Source organism: Oryctolagus cuniculus, chromosome 5 (assembly GCF_051225735.1).
Source record: "Oryctolagus cuniculus isolate XC-2025 breed Fujian yellow rabbit chromosome 5, ASM5122573v1, whole genome shotgun sequence".
Taxonomy (NCBI): Eukaryota; Metazoa; Chordata; class Mammalia; order Lagomorpha; family Leporidae; genus Oryctolagus; species Oryctolagus cuniculus.
Genome location: NC_142871.1, coordinates 4791013 through 4817532, shown reverse-complemented (window position 1 = coordinate 4817532; position 26520 = coordinate 4791013). Strand labels below are relative to the sequence as shown.

Sequence of the window (26520 nt, the reverse complement as noted above, 5' to 3'; positions counted from 1 at the left end):
TTCTGATTTACAATAAACAGATTTTATTGAGAAAATAATAGGAGTTTTGGGGGAAGTTAAGGATGTCAAGATTGAATATGAAGGACTAAGCTTGAAACACTGTGCACAGATTTATACTAAATGCTTAAGAGGAAGGAGGAAGATTGGATGGCATTGTCATTTTTCCTCCCCACATGGAAGTGCGACTTGAAAATGAGGCTGGCTTGGGAGTGTTGAAGGAAGGAGCTGGAGGAGCAGTGCTCTACACGTTCCAGAAAGCCTTCACCCCATGCTCCTCATCGCTGAATCCTGGAGCAGAAGCAGGAGGCTTCTCCTTTAGGGTGTACCTTCCATTTCAGGGTGCAGCTGGGGAGCCCCAGAACCATAGATTTCCAGTATAGATGGTAGAAGGGCAGAAGTTTTAGCTGGATTTGCTGATAGCCTTGTGACGTTCATCTACCCAAACATGGTGCAAAGAACACAGCTGGAGGTTCTGGAACATCCTCTCTCTAACAAAGGGTCTAACAGAGAACCGAGAAACCCAGAGGACTTGGAGTTGCCTGGAAGTCAAAACAAAGATTGAGAGGTTTAATCGACGCCGGAGAAAAGCATAACCAAACTTTGCCAGGCGCCATGGTTCAACAACAACAGTGCAGGTGGATAACCAGTGGGAAGAGGGAAGCGCTGAGGGAAAAGAACACTCAAGTGTCCTTGGGTTCAGAGGAGTGATTGAAGGGAAGCTACCAGGAGAGAAGAGAATTTTGAGTCAGGACTATTAGCTTTTAGGTTGAAGTTACAGAGTTTCACTGAATTGACAATTTCAAACAAATTTCCCATTGTCGCCCTAAAAGAAGAGCTTGGAAAACCAAGCACACTGAGCCCTGGTCTTGCCTGGCGAGTTGAGGGTGTTCGTGGATGTTGGTAGTGTTCAAGGAGGGAACGGGCTCTGAGTCCAGCAAAGAACAGGAGCCTGGCTCCTGCAGCTCAGAGTCAACACTCCTTCATCCTAAAGCTAGGTCTGCCACATATTGTGAATGTGCATTGGCGTGCCCTAGCTCATCGCCAGGAACAATTAATTTTGGCATGTGTTTGCATTTCTCTGGTGTTTGTAGCTTAATGAGGTCTTCCTTACAACTTGATGACCACGTCACTCTGGGTGAAGTGGAATCCTCTGCGGGCCCTGTGCTTTCTGTCATGTCCTACCTCTTAGTTTCAATGCACGCGTTCCCTGTGAGCTGCTGCTGACGGACATTCCCAACGCATGCCTGCCTTTCTTGTGTCCCTGGACACCACCTGGAGTTTGGGACTGGTTAACACCATCACCCTTCAGTCTGTCATGCAGGCATAAAAAGGTAATTAGGGCTCTCACACACCCACCTAGAATCATAACTGGCTTCAAGAACTGGGTGTACTGAAAAGTAAGTGTAAATTAGAGTTTTAGAAACCAAATCCCTTAAATTGTTACCAAGTGGCCTGATAAAAGAATTCTATTGTGAGTTCTTTTGAAAAATTAAAATATTTCTTTAAAAATTTTTGATTGCCACTTATTTGTTGGTTTAGTCAAGCACCTTTTTTTGTGCTGGTCACTGGGGTAGGTACTTAATTCCCCTTGGCTATAAATCCATGTTGCTATGACGGGGTTTGCTTGGACTGAGATGTTCTTGATGCTAGCCTCTGCATCATGACAGTAGGGTCTCTTCCAACACTGTCTAGGAAAAATATCCAAGCATGTATTTTAAGGAAAATGATAGTTTTCCCTCTGAGTGCTTTAAAACTTCTCCTTCATTATTTTCATATTTCACCTTAATTCCAAAAAGCTTTGCATTGCTGGAAGCCATACGACCTGGCCAAATTGTTTCTGGGATGGCCGTGAGCATGCATTTGGGTGTTAGCCACCACAGGTGGGCCTGCTCTCAGTGGTGGGGCTGCTTCCACCTGGAATTCTCTCTGTAGCAAGAATGTGAAGGCTGAGAGAGAACAATGCATGTTTGCTTGTCAACAGTTTCAGCAGGAAGAATTATTTTTTTGTCAGCTACTGGAATTCTGTTTTATCATTCAGCAACCACTTATTAAAGACTTATTGCGTGCCAAACACTCTTAGTTGCTGAAGACAGAGAGAGAGAGAGAGAGAGATCTGAGAACAACACTGTGCTCAGAGTTCCTGGGCTGAGGGTAGGAGACAGGCACATGAATAAATAATTAAAACCTAGCATTTATTTATTCACTCAGTGACTCGTATGCTTATTATGTTTCTAAGATAAATGTTTTACTGGAGGTCATTGACAAGGTGTTCGGCAAGGAGCCATGGGGAAGCAGTTCCCCTGGCCTGCGGGAATGGGCAGAGGGGGAATGCTAGGAGCGGTTAGGTCAGATGGTAGGGAAGCAGGGCATTGAGTGGGACCTTGATGTTAGGTGAGGAGAGGACTGTAAGCAGCAGGATTGTAGGATAAAAGGTGAACATGGATGGTGGGGAAAATACTCTGCACAAAAGTCCATGCTCAAATGAAACTAAGCTCCTGTCCCACAGGCGTAAACAAGCAGGAGAGATGCATACGCATGTTTTCCATCTCTGAGCTGCCTTGGAAGGAACCTTGAATCCGACATTAAAAATCAAGCATGCATTAGTCATTCCTCACTGGGTATGTGCCACTTCTGGTCATTTAAGAGTTATTCAGCTATTTCCTTTGGCAAAGGTGACAGCTTCTGCTCCTTGCCCATTTAACAATCAGCTGGATGCTGGATGCTTACTATAAAGACTACAATTCCCAGGCTCCTTTGCCACCATGCATGATCATTCGACTAAGCTCTGGCTAAGCAACTGGAGACTTCTAGGCTGGGGTATAATGAGCTCTGACTCAGCAGGGAGATGTGCTCTTCATTCCTTCTGTGCATTCTCCTCTGATGTCTGGAACGCAGATGTGATGGCCGGAGCCAGGGTTGACTTATCCAGAAGGCATACAGCCTGGTATCCTTAGTACTTTCAGTGTTCATTAAAAATATTTTACCTCCTTTTGAAATCATATGGAAAATAATAAACCTTGAAGTAAAAAATATTAATACAATAGTAAAATACCAATGTAACCATAAAATATTACTGATAACTTTTTAAAGGATCCATGAAGGCAAAAGTTCATAGGGCCAACAAAAGTCCAAGTGCAGCTCTGGTTGGAGCCACACCTGGAGAAAGACTGAGTTAGACACTGAGATCCCAGGGAGTTCATGGGGTGGCCACACCCCCCACGGTGCACGCTGGGTAAGCTCCTGTACATTTCAGCTGCTGTGTGAGGGTTGCTGTTCCATGTAGCTCTTTGCAGTTCCTCACAAAAGCAACTGATGCTCCTTGACAAGACCCTGCCCAGCTTCTGGGTGACTGAGTGGAAGCAGAGAAGGGCTAGCCTCAACCTTCACTTGGCTTCATATGCACCAGCACCTCTCACGTGGTTGGCCCGAGAGCTGTGCTCCATGAGGCTCAGTGGGACATGGAACTCCCAAAGTTTTAAGAAGTTTTTCTTTAACGTATCTCTCCAGTGTAGGGCTATGGCCCCCACGTGGGCTCTGTAGCTTTGTGCCTGTGTACAAATCAACTCCAGCTAACACTTTGGAAATTTGAGATGATTTTCTCACTGTAAAATCATGGTGTACAGAAAACTCTCTCTCTCCCTCTTGACAGGGTCTTAAGAAACAGGAAATGGTTTTCTCCTAAATGCACCCTCACATTTTCCCCTTCATTCCAAAGCCAGCCTGAATTCTGATTCTGCCCGTCCCCTCCCATCCCACTGGCATCTGGCCCCAGGGGAAAAGCTCTCCCCACATAACACAAATCTCACACGGAGAACAAAGCAGAAAGGAGCAAGCTGCAACCAACCTCTTTGGAACCACATGAGTTCCAGCTGCTCAAGGGGCAGTCCCCGCGTGGCTTGGTGTGTGTGAGTAAGCTGTTCACAGCCTCACTGCAGAACTTTCTCTGCTCTCTTGCTTGGGTGTGAGTGGGTGGCAGGTCACAGGCTGGTTGATAACAAGGGGCTACTTCTGCACCACTTCCATTTTTAGTGGAATGGAGTGTGACTTGGACACGCTCCTTCTAACAAGGGCAAAATCGTAAAGAGTGTTGAGAAAAGGTTTGGTAGAAAGTAAAGCGTCAGGAGAAACATAGCGCCGATATTGTTCTCTCTGCCTGTGTCCTCTCCTCTCTTTCTTCTTTCTCTTTATTCCTTGTGTAGCATCACCCAGCCTAGACCAGGTTGAGGCTGCCCTGGGTTTACTTACAGGGAGTTTCTGTGCTTTGCTGATTCTCAGTGTGTCAGTAAAAGCCAGCTAAAACATCACCTCATACATTAGACACGACATCTTGCCTTCCAGCCTTGATCACAACAAGTAGGAGAAAAGTCAGCTTGCTTAGATAAAAGAGGTACACTTGGGTAAAGGGAGTCTGATGATTGTAGGGAAAATGAAAGAAAAAGATAATAAGATAGGTCTCAAATGGAGATGGAGTGAAGCAGCAATGAGCCTTCATTTCTGAAGGAAAATGAAGAGACAGGGTGAGGGTTACCTACAGGTAGAAATGCAGACCACGTGGGCCAGACGTGCAGGAGTAGTCAGTGTGCGTGCCAGGATGGGGGGTGGTGGTGGTGGTGTGGGACATTGTGCACAGACAGCAGGAACCCCCATCTTCCTGGCCTGAATTCAGCATGGGGCGCCTGGCTATTGCTGGCTGTGGCAGGTGTGCTTTTGCTTGGTGCCTGCCGTACAACAAATGGGTTTTCATTTTTCTCTTCTACTCCCTCTGCTCCCCCCCCCCACTCCTTCTTCCCTTCTGATGCCTGTCAGTGGCGCTATGCTTAAAAGACCTTGAAACTCACCTGTTCTGCTGGTGCCGTATCAGCTTTATTGACACATATTTAAATCTTGCTTTTATTGTATCCTCCGGTGGTAGGATATAAAAGATACTAAGTCGTATCTGTTAGGTCTCTGCAGCCATTACGTAATTGTTACATGCTCCATCACGCTTTATGGCCAGACAGTTGACTGCCTTGGAAGCTGTACCTGTAAGGTACTGGAAAAATAAGTAATGTTATTAATAGTTTCATGGCAACAAGTTCAGCATCATTTCAAAACAAACTTTGTGCCTTTATTTTACTTCTGTAAATGGAGCATGGGCTCTCTTGGGCTCTGAGCAGGGCATAATTCCACGGCTTCACCGGGAAGGGTCTCCAAATGCTGTGGAGTTTCTGTCCCCTGGTGAATGTTGTCAGTTTATGTGGCAGTTAAAGCCCCAAATGGCCTGTGCAGGCGAGGACAGCATAGAGGTTAGGCTGCCTGCAAATGCCTGCCCTGTGGCCAATCCATGGGGTAGGGCATGTGGCTGTCCCTTTCCAAAACACAAATCAAAGTAAGAAGCCAATATTAGTCCAAGTGATGGCTGAATGTTTATGTCCTCTCAAAATTAGCATATAGAACTTCTAGTCCCAAAGTGGTTGTGTCAGGAAGTGAGTAAGGTGCAGCCCTCCCACAAGAAGTCTGGGGAGAATCCTCACCCCTTCTCACCATGAAGTTAGAGGAAGAAGACAATTGTCCATGAACAACAGGCCCTCACCAGACACCAAGACAGCTGGTGCTTCCAGCACAGTGGGAAATCAGTTGCTGTTGTTGATAAGCTGCTCTGTGTTATTCTGTGCTGGCAGCCGAAACAAAGACAACTACCACCACCAATCACGGAATGTGAGGAAGTATTTTCCACTGTAATTCGTAGATAGCTGTTAATATTTCTGCTTTCACAGGACTTTATGTGGACTTCAAAAACAAAGCCTATAATAATCATTTATTTTTGTTTACTTAGAAAGCTTTCTGTATCTGAACTCTGTGAATTCTTAGGGTGCTGGGTGAGGTCCTGGAGCCACAGTGGTTACGAAAGAGAATGGCACACCTCTCTGGGAGAGCTGGACCAATCTTGGCAAGTCCACAAGGTATCCATGCGACCACAGGCAAATGATAAGCCTCTCTGAATTGCTGTGTTTTCCTGTGCAGTGTCTACTGCCTCTGTCATTTGCAGAATCAACAATAGATATTAACAGCCTTTCCCAGAACCTATAACAGGGTAGATGTACAAGAATTGTTAGCTGAACTGAACTGAAAGAAACGCATAGTTTGCTTTATTTAAACACAAGTCATTACTGGTTATTCTGACAACACCAAAATCAAGTATTGAGAACCAAAGGTCTTCTCCCAAGTAATGCTTCATCCTGCATTTTAGAAACCTGCCTCATTTTATCCTGTAAGAAATTGCCTCTGCATTTCACAGTCGATCTCCATTTCAAGCACCCAGATTAATTTCTATAATCATAGTTTCATTTTGTCACATTTATATATCTTTTAAGAAATATTGCATGAGTCGTGTTGCAGCCTAAATATATCAGTTTTTGTTAACTCTGGAGAAGGCAAGTAGAGGGCATTTTACTTTTGGAAATAGGATTTGATACAGTGAGCCATGAAGATTTGACATGCTGGAATTGTCTCTTAAGGGAAAATAGACTCTCTAATGTGGTTCCAGGCAAGAGAGGGACTCACGGGCCAAGTTTCCGTCAACTTGGCTGAATTTTGAGGGAGAGTGTGAGGGCATCCTACAGGCCTGCCACGGGGGTGGGGGTGGGGTGGGGGGTGATCTCTTGAGAATGGGGCTAGAATCCTTAGAAACAACCAGGCACTACAGGCTTGTGTCCTTGTTTTGCCCAAGCTCAGTTGGTCACTGTTGGCTGGTAGGAAACGTGGCTTTTGAGCGTGTCCGCTTGGCGGATCTCACCACTGTCGAGTCACTTGGCACTGACAGCAGCCACCCTTGCTAGGAAGGAAGCGTTTTTTCCCACAACACATGAAACGCAGAGCTGGATGGCTGGCGGGTTCCATGGCCAGACCTGGCTCTGTCGGGTCACAGTTATTCTGCCTGGCAACGGTTTTGAAGAGGCCTTGGTAAGTTCCAGATGGTCGCCACTTGCCTCATTTGTCCTCCATTTGAAGGAATTTAAAAACCGCTTGCTTGTTTGCATGCCAGGGCAGTACAGAGTTTTCCACGGTGGCAGTTCAGTGGTAAGGAGCTGGGATTTACTTCTGTGGTCCTTTGCTTTGTGCTGTAGTTTATTTAGCAACAATTGGCTTCTTTGTCTGCTTTTAGAGTTGAGTATACATTAGGATCAGCTGTATGGATTAGCATCAGTTATATGCATTATGGTCAGCTACATGCTTTGGGAACAACAACGTGCGTTAGGTTCAACTATATACAAAAGGCCTTAGGGTCAGCCATATGCATAAGGAGCAACTCCACACTTAGGGTCAGCCGAATGCATTGGAATCAACTGTCTGAATTAGTATCAACGGTCTTCATAGGAGCTAGCTAATACAGTAGGGCCAACTGTAGGCATTAGGGTCAGCCATATGCATTCAGGTTGTCCATGCACATTTGGGTCAGCCATGTGCATTAGTGTCAGCATATGAGTTAAGGTCAGCCATGTGTGTTAGTGTCAGCATATGTGTTAGGGTCAGCCACGTGCATTAACATCAGCATATATGTCAGAGTTAGCTATTACATTAGGGTCAGCATATGTGTTAGTGTCAGCATATGTGTTAGGGTCAGCCATATGTGTTAGTGTCAGCATATACGTTAGGGTTAGCCATGCGTGTTAGTGTCAGCATATGTGTTAGAGTCAGCCATATGCGTGAGTGTCAGCATATGCATTAGGGTCAGCCATATGCGTTAGTGTCAGCATATGTGTTAGGGTCAGCCATGAACATTAGTGTCAACATATACATAGGGTCAGCCTTGTGTGTTAGTGTCAGCATATGTGTTGGAGTTAGCTGTTACATTAGGTCAGCATATGCACAGGCTCAGCCATGTGTGTTAGGATCAACGATCTACTTGCCCTGCTTTATCCTCCTGCACCGCTTCACTCACCAATGAACCACTAACGCCTACCTGAAAAGTGATATTTCTCAGTGTTGCCTTTTGAATTCCTGCCACTTCCTCTTCATTGACAGAACTGCATATAGGGCCCATGTGCAAGGAAGACGTAACATACATGGCCCAACGGTGGGTCTTTGTCCTCCTTGCTGGGCCCAACCTCCACACTGATCACACAGCACCTGCTACTAGAGCATAATTATATATGAAATTCTATGCAACACTCAGGTTTATTCTTTTAAAGGCCCCAGAAATGCTTTAAAAGCAGACAATAACAAAGCCAGTAAAGAGAAAAGGAAGTTTTATAACAAACCAGGGAAAAGCATAAAAGAAACACATATAAAAGAAAGAATAGGTAAACAGCACATTGAAAAGACAGGAAGTACTTCCAGAAAAGCAAATCATTTAGAAAAAAGAGTCATTTGGGAAAGACTGATGTGTCTGAAAAAAAAAAAGTAGTTAAGAATGAAGCTGACAAAAAGTCAATTAAAAAAGAAAACCTTAAAGAAAGAAACAAATATAACATTGCTCATGCCCAGAGCTCAACTGAAAGCTTGCATTGCTAAAGAGGCCTCATTTGAACAGAAGACCAGCCCGGCATCAAGACCATGACTTCCTGTGTGCCCCAGGTGCCCAGTGTTCCCTTGGGAATGTGCCTACTGAAATGGGTGTTAACAGTGAGGGGCTTTAGAGCATGTCTGATTACTCAACATGTATAAGCACAGTGAAGCAAAATGAGAGAATCAGAGAGAGAGAACGAGAGCGAGAGCGAGAGAGAGAGGAAGGAAGGGGACACTTTTTGAAGGTGATTTTCTTCTCTTTCTCCCCTAGCTCCAGGAGGCAAAGGAGCTTGGTGGGTTAAGTCTTCATGGGTTGAATCTCCGTGTCCTTGCTGGCCTCCAGTGGGAGAACCCCAAGCCTGAGCCTCCTGCTGTCTTACAGGGCTGTGTGACGATGCCGTCTCCAAAGGGGTCTCCAGGTCTCTCCAAGGAAATGGCCATATTCCCCCAGTTACCACGTATCGGACTGCTGCGTGGGCTTGGGGAGAGTGGTTTCCTGAGCCAGGCCACCAGAAGTTCACAGCTAGGTCTCCATGGGCATTGGCAGCGTGGGACATCCCACAGCACCCCCTCTTCCTTGCACCCTCCTCACACCATCACCCTGCCCCTGAGCAAGGGACCACTGTCGATATGTCAAGGGCACTGTGCAAGTCATGCTGGGCGTGTCAGCGTCACTCCAGTGCACAAAAATAGGACTATGTGGGAGAAAGGGGAGGAGACACAGGGAAGCTGAAAAGGAAGGAAGAAAACGAGGCGGCACTTTCTCTTCACTGCTTCCTCTAGGGTCTTTGCCCTTCTCTAACTCCAGAATTATTATTGTTGGCAAAGGGGATTGGCTGAGCTGTTGAACACTGATGGGTTTCTCTTTATGTTGATGGAGGGATTCCCTATGCTTGGAATTTGTAATGTGGGTTTTTGATTTATAATCAGAGTTTGAGGGCTGAGTGTAAGACCAGACTTTAGGTGTGAATTTGCTATGGCTGAGCAGTATTTGGTTTTCAAGATTCTTCATTTAGTCTGCAAATGCCCATTTAGTGCCTGCTCTACTTCAGTGTTGGGAATTGGGGTCAAAGCAGAGACCAGGACAGACAAGGGCCCCCTGCTGGCATAGCTTCTGTTAGGAAATAAATCAGTATAATATGAATGTCAGGGGACATGAGGGACTGTGAGAGGGCACCTGCGGTCCCCAAGGTGACAGAATATTATGGTGGCCACATCAGTGTGCAAGGGCAAGGGGAGACTCTCAGGGGTCCCAACCAAAGTACAAAGAGGGAGCCCAGGCTGAGTGGGGAAGCTGTGGCCGAGCCATCTCTCAGGTGGCACGGGGTGTGTTGTGCTTGAAGACAGGAGGGCCAGAGGGCTTTGCTGGAGTGAGAAAGACAGAGGGATGTAAGACGTGAGCTCGAGAGGGAAGCAGGACTCAGTCATGTAGGGCTCTGCTATAGAAATAGATTCCCCAATGATCAGTAATTAAAGCTGTGATTCCAGTCTGTACAGAGAAATAGCTGCAGTGTGCGACGAGCCCAGGTACAGTCCTAAGACCTCTGCATCCGTCACTTCTGATCTCCAGGACAGCCCTTGGAGGCATAAAATCCTCGCTGCAAGGACAAAGACACTGATTCTGAGGGCTTGGGCGCCCTTGGAGGGCACCTGGCTGCTGGGCGGCAGAGCTCAGCGCTACACAGAAGTGCTCTCCGGTCACCTGTAGAGCTGGTTTAAAGCTGATGCCTGCTCCTCTTTCTGGGAGAGAGGAGGTCCAGGGCGGGGCCCAGAGACCTAAGCATTCTTCAGCAACTCTCCAGGGCCTTCGGAAGTCAACTAAGGTTAACTTGTGGGGCAGAAGAACAGCTGCTTCTCAGAACACCTTGATTAGCCAAGCAGTCAATTAAGCGAGCAGACAGACAAACGTGGGCTCTTCCTGCGCAGGTCTGACACAGCACACATGGTTGCACCGTCCCACCTAACTCTGCGTGGCCAGTAGACCCCAGTATTACTGAGATCCTACTCCTTGCCTGTTTGAAGCTTGTTTTCTCTTTGCTGAGCCTATCCAGGCAATATGACACATTTTGAGGAACTAATAAAAGGGATGTCAGACTTTTCACTAATGCAATGTTTCAATGTGAATAGATACATGTGGTGAAGTTATAGTAAGATGACAGATTTAAGGTTTTCTGTATGGCATGTCTGTTTTTCCTGGGACTCATCATACATGCTATTAGAATGGCATATTTTTAGATAGTTTAATGTATATGGCGTGTGTTACATACACATTTGTGAAACGTTTATTCATTTACCTTCTCATGTTTATTTGCTTGGATAATATGTCATCTCCAATATACCTGTGGAGTTTTTAAAAGTTCATGGAAAATACATACTTTGAAAAAGCTATGCATATATCTGAAATTTTGTGTACTAATGAACTCATACAAACTGGGTACATTATGTCTGAACAGGGTCTATTTGCAGTACCAACAGAAATAAGATACCAGTTATAAAAGAGCACCAATCAGCACAGCATAATTCTGGTAAAATTGAAACAAAGAAAAACATTAAATTGCTGGGAAGATTGGTGGAAGAATAGTGAAACCACTGATACCTTATGCAAAGCTTAGGGGGACAATGCCCCAAAGAAATCGGCACTTCCTAAGTGGACAAATGACTTTAAGAAGGAATGAGACAATGTTGAAGGTGAACCTGCATCAGCAGACCATCCATATCAGTGAAGAAAAAAAAGCACCTTGTCCATACCCTATCTGAAGGAGACTGACAATTGGCAGCAAAAACAATAGCAACCCCGTAGACATCTCAGTTCTGATTGAGAATTAAAGTGGGACAAGCTTTCTGCTCAATGGGTGCCAAACTGCTGCACTTAGATCAGCATAGCTTTCACTGGGAATTTGCCACAAATGGAATCGAGATACTGAAGTATTTCCTTGAAGAACCGAAACAGGAGATGACACCAGCTTTACCAGTGCTATCCTAAAGACAAAACACAATCAAAGCTATGGGTCCCAAGAGGTGGAAGTGATCCAGTCTAAGCAAAAGTGGACCAGTCTAGAGCAAAGGTCACCGGCACGGTTTTTTGGATGCTCAAGACTTTTTTCCTGTTGGTTTTCAGCAGAGCTGAAGAATGATAGCGTCTGCCTGTTGTGAGAGTGCTTTGAAAACATTAGCCAAAGCTCTAGCAGAAAAGTGCTAGGACAGCTTCTCCAGGAAGCCCTCCTCCACCATAACTGTGCTCCTGTTCGTGCACCCTAAGACCGAGGGTTTTAAGTGAAATCATCATGTTTCCACCTTACAGTCTGGATTGTCTCCTTCTGATGTCTTTTGTATCCTAATCGGAAAATCTTTAAGGGCATTTTAAAAACTTTTTTAAATTAAAAATGAAAAAAAAATGACTGTAGTAACATGCTTAAAATCCCTTAGGAATGGACTAGATGATGGATATGATTGTTTACAAGAGTATCTAGAACTTGATGGAGCTTATGTTGAGAGATTATGTTTTTTATTTATCTTTTAACTCCATTTTCCCACAACCATTCTGGGGCACCATGATTATTATCATATTAACGAGTATTTAGCCCTAAGATTTGGAAGGGATCATTTCTCGATTGTGATCCAGGTGAAATGGATGAGATGTGAGTCCTTTGATTAGCAGGATTGTTGTCTCACAGAGGAAAAGAGCAGGCACACCAACTGTAGTATAAGGCACAAGAGGTACCAGAGGAGAGAGGATTCGCACCAGCGTGGAAGGCAGATCCATCGCAGATCCCCTGAGGAGATAATGTTCAAGCTGGAACTTGAAGGATGAGTGTCAATGGACATCCCACTGCCCGTGTTCAAAACCGAGTTCCTACTCTTGTCTCCACCCTTTATAGTTTCCTTCCTTCCTTCCTTCCTTCCTTCCTTCCTTCCTTCCTTCTTTCCTTCCTTCCTTCCTTCCTTCTTCCCTCCCTCCTTCGTTCCCTCCCTGCCTCTCTCTCTCTCTTTCTTTCTTTTTCTTAATTTCTTTCTCTTTCTTTTTTTAAGATTTATTTATCTTATTCGAAAGGCAGAGTTACAGAGAAAAGAGGGGGAGAGACAGAGACAGAGATCTTCCATCTGCTGGTTCACTCCCCAAATGGCTGCAATGGCTAGAGCTGGGCCCATCTGAAACCAGGAGCCAGCAGCTTTTTCCAGGTCTCACATGTGGGTGCAGGGGCCCAAGCACATTGGGCCATCTTCTGCTGCTTTCCCAAACCATAAACAGAGAGCTGGATCAGAAGTGGAACAGCTGGGACTCAAACTGGCACCCATATGAATGCTGGTGCTGAAGGCAGTGGCTGGTAATCCACAGCGTCCACGGGTTTTTCCAGTTCTCATGTCATTCAACGGTAACTCTGTCCATCCTGTATCTCAGATTGTAAACCTACACTCATCTTTGAATCCTATTTTGTCTTATACCTTTTTTTCCAGTCTACCAGCAAATTGTATCTGCTGTATCTTCAAAACACAGCCTGTTGAGGCTTAGATGGAAAAGTTGTCTTGTTCAAATTATGTATCAGGGAAGACAAACATTTGAACCCAAACTCTTAATTCCAGACCTCTTCTGTATTCTTCCCCTAGGAAAGCATGGATGTAGAAATGTTGCTTCATGGGGAGATATCTGAGGAAGAATCTTGAGAATTAGACTCAAAGGGAGGCTGGAATCAGATCATGGAGGGGTTTAAATTCCACGTTGAAAAGTCTGGATTTTTTTTTTTTCACAAACAACAAAGATGTTTAACAATGTAGGTAGAATGGATGGGGTTTAAACCACTTCAGAAGGATTCACATGGCCACAGGCAGTGGGATGAGTGGAGAGAGGCATCTTGAGGCCAAGGCTACGCCAGTGGTCTGGGTGAGAAGCACTGGTGTGCCATGAGGATTATCGCCTGGGAATGGAAGGAAGTAACCACACTGGACATCTCAGAGTTAATTACATGTCCATTGGCAATGCAGTGGCTTCAGAGGCAAGAAAGGAAGACTCAGAGGTAATGGTTACACACAGCAAGTGCTCTAGATAGAAGTGCTGAGCCACGTGTATGACAGATAGTGATGTTCTCACCAGAACGTTATCTTGCAAGGAAAACGAGAAATTTCATCGATTTTGAGGTTCCTGTGGGTCCTTTTGCAGAAAATATCAAATCAGATACATATATGGAATGAAGGTGTTGAGACTCAAATTATGTATTTAATAGAAAGTCATTGAATTTTAATATCAGCAATGTTTTGGACTAAATAATCTGAAACTGTTCTTTAGTAAACACCTAGGCAATGTTGAGAGCATGTATTGTATAAAAACTCTTCTAACTACAATCTCAAACTCAGAAGATGCCCTCTAAAGAAAAAAATATTTAGAAAGTGATCCCAGGCTGATCACAGTCCTGGAGCATCAGGTTAAGAAAAACACGAAGGAGCTGCAATTCGATCCTCATGAGCTGACACAAGCCTCTCACGTACCGTTTGGCCATAGATGTGTCTGCACAAGGGAAGACCACCACAAGCAATAGCCACACAGACAGCTGATATGGATAGGACTAGAACAATAGAAGAGTGGAAAAGAATGGAACAGAAGAATCCAGAATTAGACTTACATGCAAGCAAAACTCAGAAACAGCAGAGAGAAGGGTATAAATTCACCGTCACAGAACAATTGTCTATTATTGTAATTCAAAGAGTTTGATTGCATTTGTACCTCCCATTGTACACCCAAATCAATTAAAACAGTAAAACTTACAGAAGATAACAGGAGACCATATTTTTAGTCTTGTGGTAAAAATGAACTTTTAAATGTGATATACAGAGCACAAACCTTAAAATGGAAAGACTGATACACTGACTACTAAAATTAAAGCTCCTCTCCACAGAGATGGCTTTAAAAAGATGGAGACTGGAAGAAGATGTTTGCAAAGGTAGAGAACCTAAAGTTTTGCATCCAAAGCATGCAATGAAACTCAACAATTTAAAAGGACATGTGAACCAGTCAAAAATAAAGCAACTACAGGCCAGCACTGTGGTTCACTTGGCTAATCCTCTGCCTGTGGCGCCGGCACCATTGGTTCTAGTCCCAGCTGGGGCGCCGGGTACTAGTCCCGGTTGCTCCTCTTCCAGTCCAGCTCTCTGCTGTGGCCCGGGAGGGCAGTGGAGGATGGCCCAAGTGCTTGGGTCCCTGCACCTGCATGGGAGACTGGGAGGAAGTACCCGGCTCCTGGCTTTGGATTGGCGCAGTGCCGGCTGTAGCAGCCATTAGGGGAGTGAACCAACAGAAGGAAGACCTTTCTCTCTGTCTCTTTCTCACTGTCTATAACTTTCTCTCTGTCTCTCTCACTGGCAAAATAAATAAGTAAATAAATAAATAAATAAAGCAACTACACAAGCAGGAAGTTTTTAAAAACAGGAGATTAAAAAAAATATAAGGGGCCAGTGCTGTGGCCTACTAAGCTAAGCCTCTGCCTGTAGAACAGGCGTCCCATATGGGCACTGGTTCATGTCCCGGCTGCTTCTCTTCAGATCCAGCTCTCTGCTATGACCTGGCAAAGCAGCAGAGGATGACTCAACTGCTTGGGGCCCCGAGCCCATGTGGGAGATCCGGAGGAAGCTCTTGGCTCCTGGCTTCAGATGGGCCAAGCCTCGGCCATTGTGGCCATTCGGGGAGTGAACCAGTGGATGGAAGACTTTCTCTCTGTCTTTCCTCTCTCTGTCTATGATTATACCTCTCAAATAAATAAATATATATTTTTAAATGAAGCAAACTACACAAGCAGAAGATACTGAAAAATATACTTAAAAAATAACAGGAAATCTAAATGCCCACTACAAATAAGAGAATGTTCAAACTTTCGATTTGAAGATTGAAGCAATGATGAAATGCAGTTTGCCACCTGATAACCTGACATGGCCCAGATGAAGCAGTAAGGTATCCTGGTACACTGCTGGTGTGAACGTTAACTGTTTCATCACTTAAGAGAGCAATTCAGGGAAAGTAACAATACTGGAGATACTGCTACCTAGGATTCCATGCAGTGTTCCTAACGGATGTATCCCAAGACTCCAGGACTTAGACAGAGATGTTGTCACTCATACACCTGTGTGTCATGGAAGCAGCAAGAGATACAAGAAAGCCATCAAAGATGGGTCCATGCAGAACCTCCACAAAAAGAGGAGAAAGAGCAGGAGGAAGAGAATGTGGAAAAATAGGAGGAGCACGAGGTACATGGGTCAGTACTGTTGCAGACAAGATGTTAACAAAGAGGGTTGGCCAAGTTGCATCCAGTGATACCTGTTTGAGCAAGGTGACTTCATCAAGGAACTGCTGATGATGGTTAGAGCACCTGCTGTCTGTGATGGCACACTTGGGGTGGACTCCCAGCTCCAACTCTGGCTCCTGATTCCAGCTTCCTGCTAACGTAAGTCCTGAGAGGCATCAGTTGTAGCTCGCTTGGGTAATTGGTTCTCTGCTACTCATTTGAGAGAACTGTATTGAATTCCTGGTGCCTGGCTTTGGTCCTCTGTCTCTTGCTGACATTTGTGGAATAAAGCAGTAATGGAAGTGCTCTCTCTCTTCCTCTCTCTCTCTCTCTCTCTCTCTTTGTCTTTCTCTCTCTCTCTCTCTCTCTCAAATACATACATACATACATAATAAATTTTGAAGCTGGAATAGGGACAGAGGATGTGATGAAGTGATACCCATGTCTGAATGGTTTCGTTTCTACTGCAGAGATGACTAAAAACTGTGTTTTTTATATCTTACAAATGGAATTCGCATATATTGAAAAGCAGGGAACAACAGAGGAAAGAAACAATCACAAAAATACAAGTGCTTAGTAATGATCCCAGGGTCACACTACATTTGAAAATATATGTGTTTTTAATTGCACTCATTTCAAGAGTTTTTTGTGGGCTTCTGGAGTTTTTGTTCTTTTTTATCAGGCAAGAAAAGTTTTTTTTTTTTTTTTACTTTTATAAGAAAAGTTTTATTATAAGATTTTGGAATTGATGGGTGGCATTCTTTCTGTTTCCATAAACTTTTGGTGTGAGCTCACTTTACCTTGTGGAATGCATTATATGAAACTACAGTGCACTTTTGTTCAGAACCAGGTTTTGTTTTAAAAATCCCCTTTTCTTTTTAATTATTGGGAGAAAGGGAGAAAGCTGTAATTGTCTTTTCTCTCTAGGACACTTTTGAAAAACATGAATACTCCCTGGCAGTCTTTCTTTGGCTGGGAGAGAGCCGGCTTGCCCAGCCCCAGCCAGGTTTCCTGTGGCTGCTTCCTTGCCCTCCCCGCCCGTGCACCCTGGGGCTGCTGAGGGTCCCCGTGCCAGCCCTGGCTGGCCATACGCAAGTCTGCTGACTCCCAGTCAGCACATCAAGGGGTGAGGAAGAGCTCTGGAGACTGAACCTTGAAGGCTTCCCTTTGAAGTCACATTGCATGGCAGCTGCGGGGAAGCACAGGAAGAAGGCTCAGAAAACCTCTTCCCAGAGCTCCGCGGGGAGCATCGGGGCACGGGGACCATGGGAAGACCCCCCCCCTTGCCGCCTCATTCATTGGAAGCTCCTCCCTTTCTCAGAGCACGGCCTGGAGACTGAGGCTTTGCCTCGCTACGCTCCTCTTTCTCTGTCTACCTCCTCACCATGTTCTGGATCATCCCTTCGCAGTGGAAGGCAGGTCTGAGTCTCCTGAGAGGCTCTGTGGCTGGGTCCACCAGGCATGGCTCTTGACATGCTAATAAAGGAGATGAAGGGAAATGGAACAACCTTCCTGCCTCAGCAGTATCTGCTTCTTCCACTCATTGTTCCACTGCAAAATCTTATGTTGCTGTAAGAAGCTGGAAAGCTAAAAAGCAAAAAAAAAAAAAAACAAAAACAAAAAACAAAAAACAAAAAGCATGGTATAGATGGTTAGTTCCATCCCTTAAGCCCATTCTTCTTATCTTAGGAACAGACCTTCACTTTGCTGTCTATGCAGACCACGCTTGCAGGGTTCCCTGGCAGCTTGTTTTGCCCATGAGCGTGCACTGAGCACGCACAGAGCCACGTTGGACACCCTGGGTAGTGACCTTCAAGGCATGAGGCTTGTCTGGCATTCCTTTCCTTTCTGTGCTCCTGAAACCTGTGTTTGATGAAAGCCAGCGCTGGACAAGGCTAAGCTCAACACCTCTGGAAATGCAGCAGCAAGACAGAAGGGGGGTGCCACACCCCCAGCCTGATCCACTACAACGTTATGACAGGAGCATACATTGCCTCCCTATTTAAGCTGTTCCCAATTGTGGTTTCTATGATAGCAGCCAAACCTTTCATTCTAACAAGTATATGAGGAGTCTCCAAAGAGTTCATGGAAAATTCTAATTATAAAAATATCTATACATGGATTTCAAAGAGTTTTGCCCCCAAATGAACTTTTAATTCCATCTTTCCCTGAACTTTTTGAGGTTCCTTCGGAGACACTGATAAATGTTTAAAATGTGATCCCAATTACATGAAGGTGGAGGAATAATACTGAATTTTATGCAAGTTCTGAGGCCATGCAGATTAGCTCAATAAATGATTCATGAGCCAGGTGAAGTAAATATATATGGAGGCATTATTAAGACATTAATGTACTTACAAATTTAAAGTAGTACTGTGTGTTCATGTACCTTGGTAACCTGGAAGCTGGGATTATCGAAAAACCTTTTTGCCCCCTTATTTTTTGGAAGCATGAATTTGAATCTAAGTCTATACTTGCCTTGGTGATTCTGGTGGAATCAATACTGAAGAATTGATCTGTGGGACAAGCAGGTCAAGCTTTTGCCATGTGACTGACAGGTGAGGTGGCCATTGATCATGAGGGCCCTACCTGAGAAGAACAGGAGCTCTGGTGCAGATGTTTATAAAGAAAACTTGACCTCAAGGTCCTCCAGGGAAGGGTCAAAGTGGAAGTTTGCTCTCTTTTATCAGTCTGTGGCTGGTAGGACAGGAGACAGGCATAGAGGAGAGCTGGCTTCTTATTTGTGAAACAGAGTTCTCAGGTTCATAGGTGGGCGGACAGTAACCCATCCATGCCGCTGTCAGCCAGCTCCGGGGCTTCCTGTTCCAGGGGTTTTGCTGCCAGCTGATGGGATGCTACTCCCTGAAAGAACCATTTCCCAGAGGCTCAAGAGGAGAGATTGTCTCAGGGCCAAGGTCACTCGGCGAAGCTGTTGGAGTGGGATGTCTACAGTCTTGGCATCCCCGGCTGTGTGAGCCTTGGCACGCGGGGCTCACATGGGCGTCTGTCCTCCTCCACCCTCTCTGCACACTTTGGGATGGTCTTCGATGCTGGTTTTAACTTGTCTGCTATTTGCATGCCTCTACCAAGTACACAGAAAAGCAAAATGATTTATTTCATTTCATTTTATTTTATTTTTAATGTTTTCTTATTTTAATCATCCCCATTCTGACCAGCCAGCCTCAGGATTCTCTGTGTTGATGGTGAAGATTTTAAGGTCGTGGCCACAGTAACAGAAATGCTGCGTGACCCACCGGAAATCAGCAGGAAGAAGCTCCAAGGTGCCATCTGCCATTCGTGCCAGGTGTTCTCATTTGGACGACAGGACCACGGAATAGCAGCCTCAATTTCTCACCACCATCTTCCTATTCCTCTTCTCAAGGTATTGCTAGAGACAGCTGGATCAGAGGCCCTTGTACTTGCAAAAGAAAAGCTAATACTTTCAGATGACAGGGAAGATTCCCCTACACTGCAGGAGGTGGGGTGCGCAAGGGCCAGGACCAACCTACTAAGGTGACTGGACTTGGGCAACACGTGGGAGATGCAGATGCCGGTCTGCTTCCAAGGCTGCTTCTATGCTTCGTCTCCCCTTAAACCACACAAATTCCCATTTTTGCTTTTCAACCCCTCTCACACACAGGCTGAAGTCTACCTTCCTACCTAATGGAGGTCTTCAACTCCCAATTCCCCGTGGCACTGCTCTGGATCCCACCCACTCATTCTCCTTTAGGACCCTCTGGGTCCTTTCTCCAGTCTCCTGATGGTGTTTTTGTCCTCTGTTTTTCATTCTCCCAGCACCTTGTGGTTTCCCAACTTGCATTTTAACTTCAAGTCTTTATGTTAATGATCCTTGGTCTAATTTCCTTATCTGTGCTGGACGGGGGGGCGGGGGGGGGGTTTACTCAGCACACCTGTGCTCTAACACATAGTCCTGTGATTCTCCACTATGCTTCCTCCCCCTGAGACAGAAACCCCGCTCAGCCATCAGTGTCTGTAGGAACAAGATGTCCGGGCCAGGCAGGAGACAGGGGAGCCGTGGGGTAAGGTTGACATCTGGGTCCTCAACTCAGGGAATGAGAAATGCCCGGAAGTGAGGGATGAACGGTGGTTCCTTTCTACTGGGTTTGGAAGAAGAGCTGAACCTTCACTAATCACTGATCAATTATTGCCAATTACTGCGAAATGGGCTATGGTCTTTCGGGCATCTCCACTCTGAATTCTTCATTCGGGAAGATTCATAAAGAAAGAAAAAGGAAAAAAGTGGTGGATGGGGGAGAAAAGGAAGTACAGGCAGAGTGGTGGGGATCCAGTAGGCAGAGGCGGCTCCTTCAGGAACTGGAGAAGCAAAGCTTTCGGTGTGCCCTGTGCAGTTCAGCTGGAGGGGTCGGCATGGGCGAGGAGTGAGAGAGCAGAAATTCCACCTAGGCCGGTGCCAAGCCTTAGCATCTTGGGGATGAAGAGGTATTATGTTTCTGAGGAAGATGGAGTGAGGGAGAAGCTGGATTCAGAGATGATCTGGGCTTTTTGAGCAAATCACATTTCCTATTCCCCAAGGCTGGCAATGACTGTCTCTGATACTAACTCCCTTCCCGCCGTATCTCCCCAGATGCCTTTTAGAACCGTAAGATGGCAACTCAGTGACATGAAAATAGGTTAGGTTTTTTTTACAAGTTTGAATTTAAGTGATGAAAATTGACATTTTCATCTTGCAAAAGAAAATGAGTTGCAGATCTCCTAAATAAAAACTTACAAACAGAATGCCAGCGTCTGGGAGTCAGAGCTTTGCCTATGAGTGACATGCAGCTTCGCCAGGGCTAGACTTTGAAGCGTTCTATAAAGCTTTTAAGGCAACGAGTGGCTTTGAAAGCTGAGAAACTTGTAGCACTAAATATTTTAGTGCTGATTTATGAACAGTGTTCAGAAATATGCCTTTTCTCTTATAAAAAAAAAAAGCCCTGACACTTGGTAAAATGATGAGAATTTATGTGCTAAAATGTTTTGCATGGCAGCCTCTCAGTAATAGATTCATAAATATTTCCTCCTTTTAATTTAAAAGTCGGAACGAATTAGGAAAAAGCACGGAATTAAAGGCGGATTGTCAAGTAGAGAAGACAAACTTGGGGTTTCACCTGACCTGGCAGTCTTTGAACGGGAACCTCCAGTCCCATCAAAGGCAGGTGGGGATGACCTGCGTCACCCTCTCTCTCTCCCTCCTTCTCTCTCTCCTCTCTCTCCCTCCCTCCTTCTCTCTCTCCCCTCTCTCTCCCTCCCTCCTTCTCTCTCTCTCTTCTCTCTCTCTCTCCCTCCCTCCTTCTCTCTCCTCTCTCTCTCCTCTCTCTCTCCTCTCTCTCTCTCTCCCTCCTTCTCTCTCCTCTCTCTCTCCCCCACCCCAACCCCACGTGCGCACACACACAGGAGCCACCAACCTCTCTCACACCAAGGTGCCCTGCGCACCGACCCTTCCTCATTTCAGCCCCCACTCGTCTGCGTTTAACCCGTGCCCCCGCAGCATTCAGCACGCGGAGAGCTTGCTGTACCGCGAAGTCACGTGTGCGCTGCAAGACCGGAGCTGCGGCGAGCTCAGCCAGCGGACTGGCTACGCAGCCCCGGACGCAGCGGTCACGGTTGCCGGGGGGGTTGCCTGGGGGTTGTGGTGCCCTGGTTGGAGTCTGCCCGCAGGCTGGGCTCTCTGCCCTCCGCCTCTGGGGCGAGGGTCGCTAGCGCGGGGCAGGGGGCGGGTGCGGGAGCTCACACACACATCCGCGCACACACACACACACAATGCGGGCGCAGGCGGGGCGCGCACTGCGCCCCCGTTGCCACGGAGACCGGCGCCGCGTTGGGCCCCCTTCCTCGTTCTTTCTCGCTCTCGGTCGGAGGCGCATTGTCTCCTGGAGATCTTTGTGTTCCCGACAATAAAGACGGCTGAGAAGGAAGCCCGCCAGCCCCGCCGGCGTCCGGGGAGGGACTGCGCTGTCCCCGGAGCGCGGCCAGGTCCCAGTGCGGCCCCGGGGCAGGGGGGTGGTGGGATTCTGAGCGGGAGCCCCTCTCTGCTGGCTCAGGGAGCGGGTGCTTGCTGTCCCCGCAGCAGTGCCTCCGTGGAGGGGGAAAATGGACAAAAAGCAACCAACCAACCTCGCAGGCGGGTGTTTCTGGCTCTTTGCGGTCTCACAGCTAGACTTCCCCAGAAGGCTGCTGGCCGGGGCTTCAGCGCTGTGCCGGGTCCTCCAGCAGTCTCACCCTGGGCTGCGCGTTTGCATCTCCAGTTGCAAAACACCCAGGTCGGCTTTGGTGCTGAGAGAGCTCGGTTAGCGCCCCGGAGGGGCCTCAGCGAGTGCACGGGAGGTGCATCTGATGGAAAAGCGACCCCCTCCTTGCGAAGGGTTTTGCGCCAGTGTCAACCTGCCTCTCAGTCCCCCAAGAGCCTTCATAGAAATAGGGGGGATCTCTGTATTCCCACCATGGTCCTGAAGGAAAGCATTCACTCATAAAAGAAAGAAAGTTGCTCTCCCGTCGCGAATGCTGAATAACAAGGTTATGGGTATGCTTTTGGAATTAAAAAAGCAACCAGAGGCTGTATGCTTATCGAAATTCCTTGTTCATCTGCGCAGCTGAGACGTCCACAGATCTGCAACATTGCACCGTGAACTGTCCTGTTGGGGTAACTTCCCAGCCAGCCAGAGCCAGCGGAGGGGCCCGAGTGTCTGGGAGGGAAGCCCTGTGCCGGCTTCCTTCAGCCTGGTGCTGGGTTTGGGCAAGCGTGGGTCCTGCAGGATCAGGATCCTGCCTGTGGCAGTGCACATTCACGTAGCTGCTCTTAGCACCCACCTGCTGCCTGCATCTGTGACCTGGTGGCAGCAGCCGGTAACATCGGACACGTGTGCTGTCGCTGGCTATGGACATTTATTAGGTGTTGGTGGGCATGTGGTGTCTTTCCCGGAGCCATCAGCAAAAGGCTGGGGTGAGGGAGAGGATGGCACAGACTCATCCCTGAGGGCAAGATGTCTGAGCCCGGCTGTCACAGGTGCATCATTGAAGATGTGACCCCTGTGTCTGCATGTTTGTCCCACAAGGTTGGCTAAAGTCCTAGGCCTTCGATGAGACCAAGCACTTTTTTCTTTGTATTTTTGAGGTTTATGTACTCAAAGAAGTTGCTTTCATGTGTTTTTTTGATAGTTAATTTTTCTACTGAAAACCTAGAGCATCTTGAAAAAAAAAAAAAAAAAAAAGAAGCCGCCGGCGAGAGTTCTTGTTCAGAGTATTTACCATGAGAATTCGTGAAATGGCTCACCTGAGCTTTTGTTTCTATGCCAGTTACACATAGTGGCTTTACCAGGATTTGAAAACCTGTCTGAAGAGCAGGGGGAAGCTCTTCATTCGAGAAAGCTTGCACTGGGACCAGCACTGAGGTCACCTTGTTCGGATGCTGGGAAATTTTCTCTTGGCCCAGCCTACGAAATTTATGGTTTAATCAAGAGGGAACGTTCAACCTCGGGGTTTACATCTCTAGCCTAATGAATGGACACACTGGGGGGCTCTATCAGCTGCCATCTGCATCCAGCAGCAGATTCATGCCCCATAGAAGGGACCTGATGCGTGGGAGTCGCCAGGTGAGCTGGAGAGAGTCAGGTGCGCCAAGCCAGTCTCCCTCGGCTCGGATGGTCAGATGGACCAGAAACCCATAAGGCAGGCGGGAAGAAAGAGTTCCATGGGGCCACAGGCGGACTGAGCTGGAGCCAGCAGCAGTGGGCTCCGGGGGTGAAGTGTCACTTGTCCACCCCCAATCGCCTACTGAGCTAGCAGCTCACCTCCCCTTGGCCCCACCTGCGAAGCTTTTACCTTGCATGGACGAAACCCCTGCTCATGGGGGTTTCACATATATTTATTTTCTTCTGTTCAAGTGATGACACAGATGGAGGTTCAGGGTTTGATTAAGTTTGCAAAAAGAAAGAATGAAGATCTTTCACGTTTCCCCGCTTTCAGTTTCCTGGCCGGAGAGCACAGGCTCTCACAAAACCCTGTCTCTGGTTTTGACTGGGAAGCTTTGCCTGAGCAGTGGGGTTGCTTCGTGTAGGGAGGCTGTGTGGGGTTGTACGGTCCAGGACACAGTGGGGACGACGAGGGAGCACCAGTCACTTGCACTCTGCAAGCGCAGGAGGTGGGACCAGGGCAGTGGCCATGACGTGCAGGGCCCCGCTGGAGCTGCTGCTCTACACCCCAACTTCTGAGTCTTTGGGATTGCGCAACTGCTGGGCTCCCTGGCAGCCTCATTCCACAGATTACTCCCAACTGCTGCTCAGCGACAGGAGCCTTCCCCGGGGCTCGGTTAATGAATATAATTTTACAGCAACAAAAGGAGCTGCAAGAACTGAAAGTTCTAGAGGGAAAACAGCACTTTCTTTTTTTGCAAGTCGGACACAGATTCACAGGGTCTGGATTAGCGAATGCCCTGTTCTTTCCCAGGAGGCTTTGGGTTACCCACCTAGCGAGATGTTTGCTTATGGGCAAGGGTTCAGAATCCTCATTCAGAATTCCATTCGGCAGTCATAGCACACATACACACACACACACACACACTGTCTTTGTGCACTCTGCGGTTCACAAGAACATGTGGTGCTTTGAAACTGTGTCAAGCCACATAAATGAGAAACCCAGAAAACAGTCCTCTGGCTTTGAAACCGGACTCGGCAAGTGACAGCAGGGTTGGCAATGGGGACGCCGTCGTCCAGAGCACAGCTCCTTTCTTCCTTCAGCTCTGTTTCCTCGTCTTCCAAGTTGAATGTTCCTGCCTCAGATTCAAAGGCTGCCGTTCCACCGGGACACTGAGAGCCTGGGATTGCAGTGCGGACAGCGGTTTGACTTTTTCCCCAGGAATTTCTGCTGCTCCATCAGCCAGACTTTAATGAAGACAGATAATGGGTTGGTTTGTTCTGCATGAAGAACAAAACTGAGCGAAGTACGGAAAGTGCAAACCATAGAAAACTATGCACCGATTCTGAAGACTTTTCTTTCCACCCAAATAAATGTAGCTTTAAATTTGGCATTCATTTGTGAGAATCTGTTGGTGGGAGTTCCCATTGGCACACAGCGTGTGTGGAGGGGTCAGCATTCAAAGCATGTAAAATCTCACAATTCCAGTTGTCCTGTCTGTAGCAGGGAGCGGATCTTCTAAGTCATGCCTCCCCTACGTTAGCATGTGGTGGTACTGGTGATTTCACCTGCCATGTGACCCTCAGGTGGCTGTGGAATCTCCCCCACCCCGCCAGTGTGGGCTTCCCTGCTCAGGGGAGGCCTGGGTGGCAGACTCTGGTCAGACAAGCAGAAGCCACGTGCCAGGCGCAGGTGCTGATGGTTCACTGACTGATCTGCTCCCTGGTTTACAGGCATCTATGAAACGTGGGTGAGTCCTCTGCAGAGGTACGACAGGCCCGGTTTTGCACACTGTTAACAGCCCTCCAGGCTTATAAAAGGAAATTGGTGTTAATGTAAGAAAACTGTGATGGATATAGATGTTCCAAGTGCTATTCAGTGTGTTGTTGGGAAAACTTTGGAAAAATGATAGAGTGCATCACAAACGTGTGGTGGAGGCAAATAAGAGTGTTGGTTTTAGTAGAGGGAGAAGCCCAGGTCACGCTGTGACTTTGTGAGCCCTGCTGTGTCTCTGAGTCTCCCTTCTTTCATAATATGAACATGTTGACGCTATTTTATGATTCTGTTAGTATGAAGGTGAATATATTGATTTTGTTTGTTAAGAATTTTGTTAGACATAAAATTCTTTTTTTTTTCTGATTTGAAAATAAATTAAAATAACCTGCAGGTCACTGAAAGTATTGTGCCTTTGGCACTGTGCCTGCTTCTCCCTTGGAAGGAGAAGTAGAGGGAGAAAGAAGAGAAAGAGAAATACAACTGTGTAAGAGGAGACAAGGAATGAGTTTCCAGAAAAAAAAAAAGGCAGCGTGAGATGAGTAGAGATCACAATGGAAATGATAAAATAAGTTCACAAAAAAATAAAATAAAAACATAAAATAGGAAAATTGGAGAAAGCAGAAAAGTGAGACAAGACAGAGAATGGAAGTCCAGAATAACAAAATGTTATTGTCCTGTCCGCAGCTGCTGGATTGCTGGATAGCAGCGGCCACAGCTGGAGCTGGGGCAGGGGCAGCCCTGTGGGGACAGTGAGTCTGAATTGGGCTGGGGACCCTGGGGGTGGGGGAGCTGGCCAGAATAACACACAGATCAGACAACCAGGCTTTCCTTAAGAAGCTAACTGTGTCTGCACAGAAATCCTGTGGTCCTCACAATTAGATGTCTGCAAATGGAGTCCTGGTCCAAGAGTGAGAACACGCTGGAAGCCTGTGAAAAACCTCATGCTGAAGGTGGGCCATGTTCGAACTTCCATGTTCGGCTGCATCTCCTCAGCCATTCACATTTTAGACCTCATTACATTGCTTGTGCTGCTATATCTATTGCTTATCTATAGCAGAAACACCTCATAGGTATAACAGATTTGTATGTACATATAAGCTTAATATTCATAGTCATCCTGTGTCAGCCTTTTCAGTGTATGAATTAGGAGCCGGACTCAGAGTTTATGATTGGCCCAAGGTTACACAACTTCAGAAGAGGGACTTGACAGAGGGCTGAGTGTATGTGTGTGTGTGTGTGTCCATGCTTGCGGATGTGTGTTTAACTAGCAGTATCGTTCTGAGTAGCATTATACGTAAAAGGACTGATTTCACACTGATTGGGCTGTTTCCACACGTGG

General features: G+C 46.7%; 1 long non-coding RNA gene across 4 annotated transcripts; it reads right to left on the bottom strand.

The window, feature by feature from the left end:
- On the bottom strand, positions 1–25061 carry LOC127492931 (uncharacterized). Of its 4 annotated transcripts, none has more exons than XR_016233554.1 (3): positions 21891–25058; positions 4839–5032; positions 1–539 (listed from the first exon to the last, which is right to left on the bottom strand). It is a non-coding gene; the product is annotated as an uncharacterized LOC127492931 (long non-coding RNA). The 4 variants fall into 4 exon arrangements; XR_016233555.1 differs by lacking the exon at positions 21891–25058 and adding an exon at positions 5903–6121; XR_016233553.1 differs by lacking the exons at positions 1–539; positions 4839–5032 and adding exons at positions 15949–18837; positions 19010–19173 and having other exon boundaries at positions 21891–25059.
- Positions 25062–26520: the final 1459 nt, after the last annotated feature.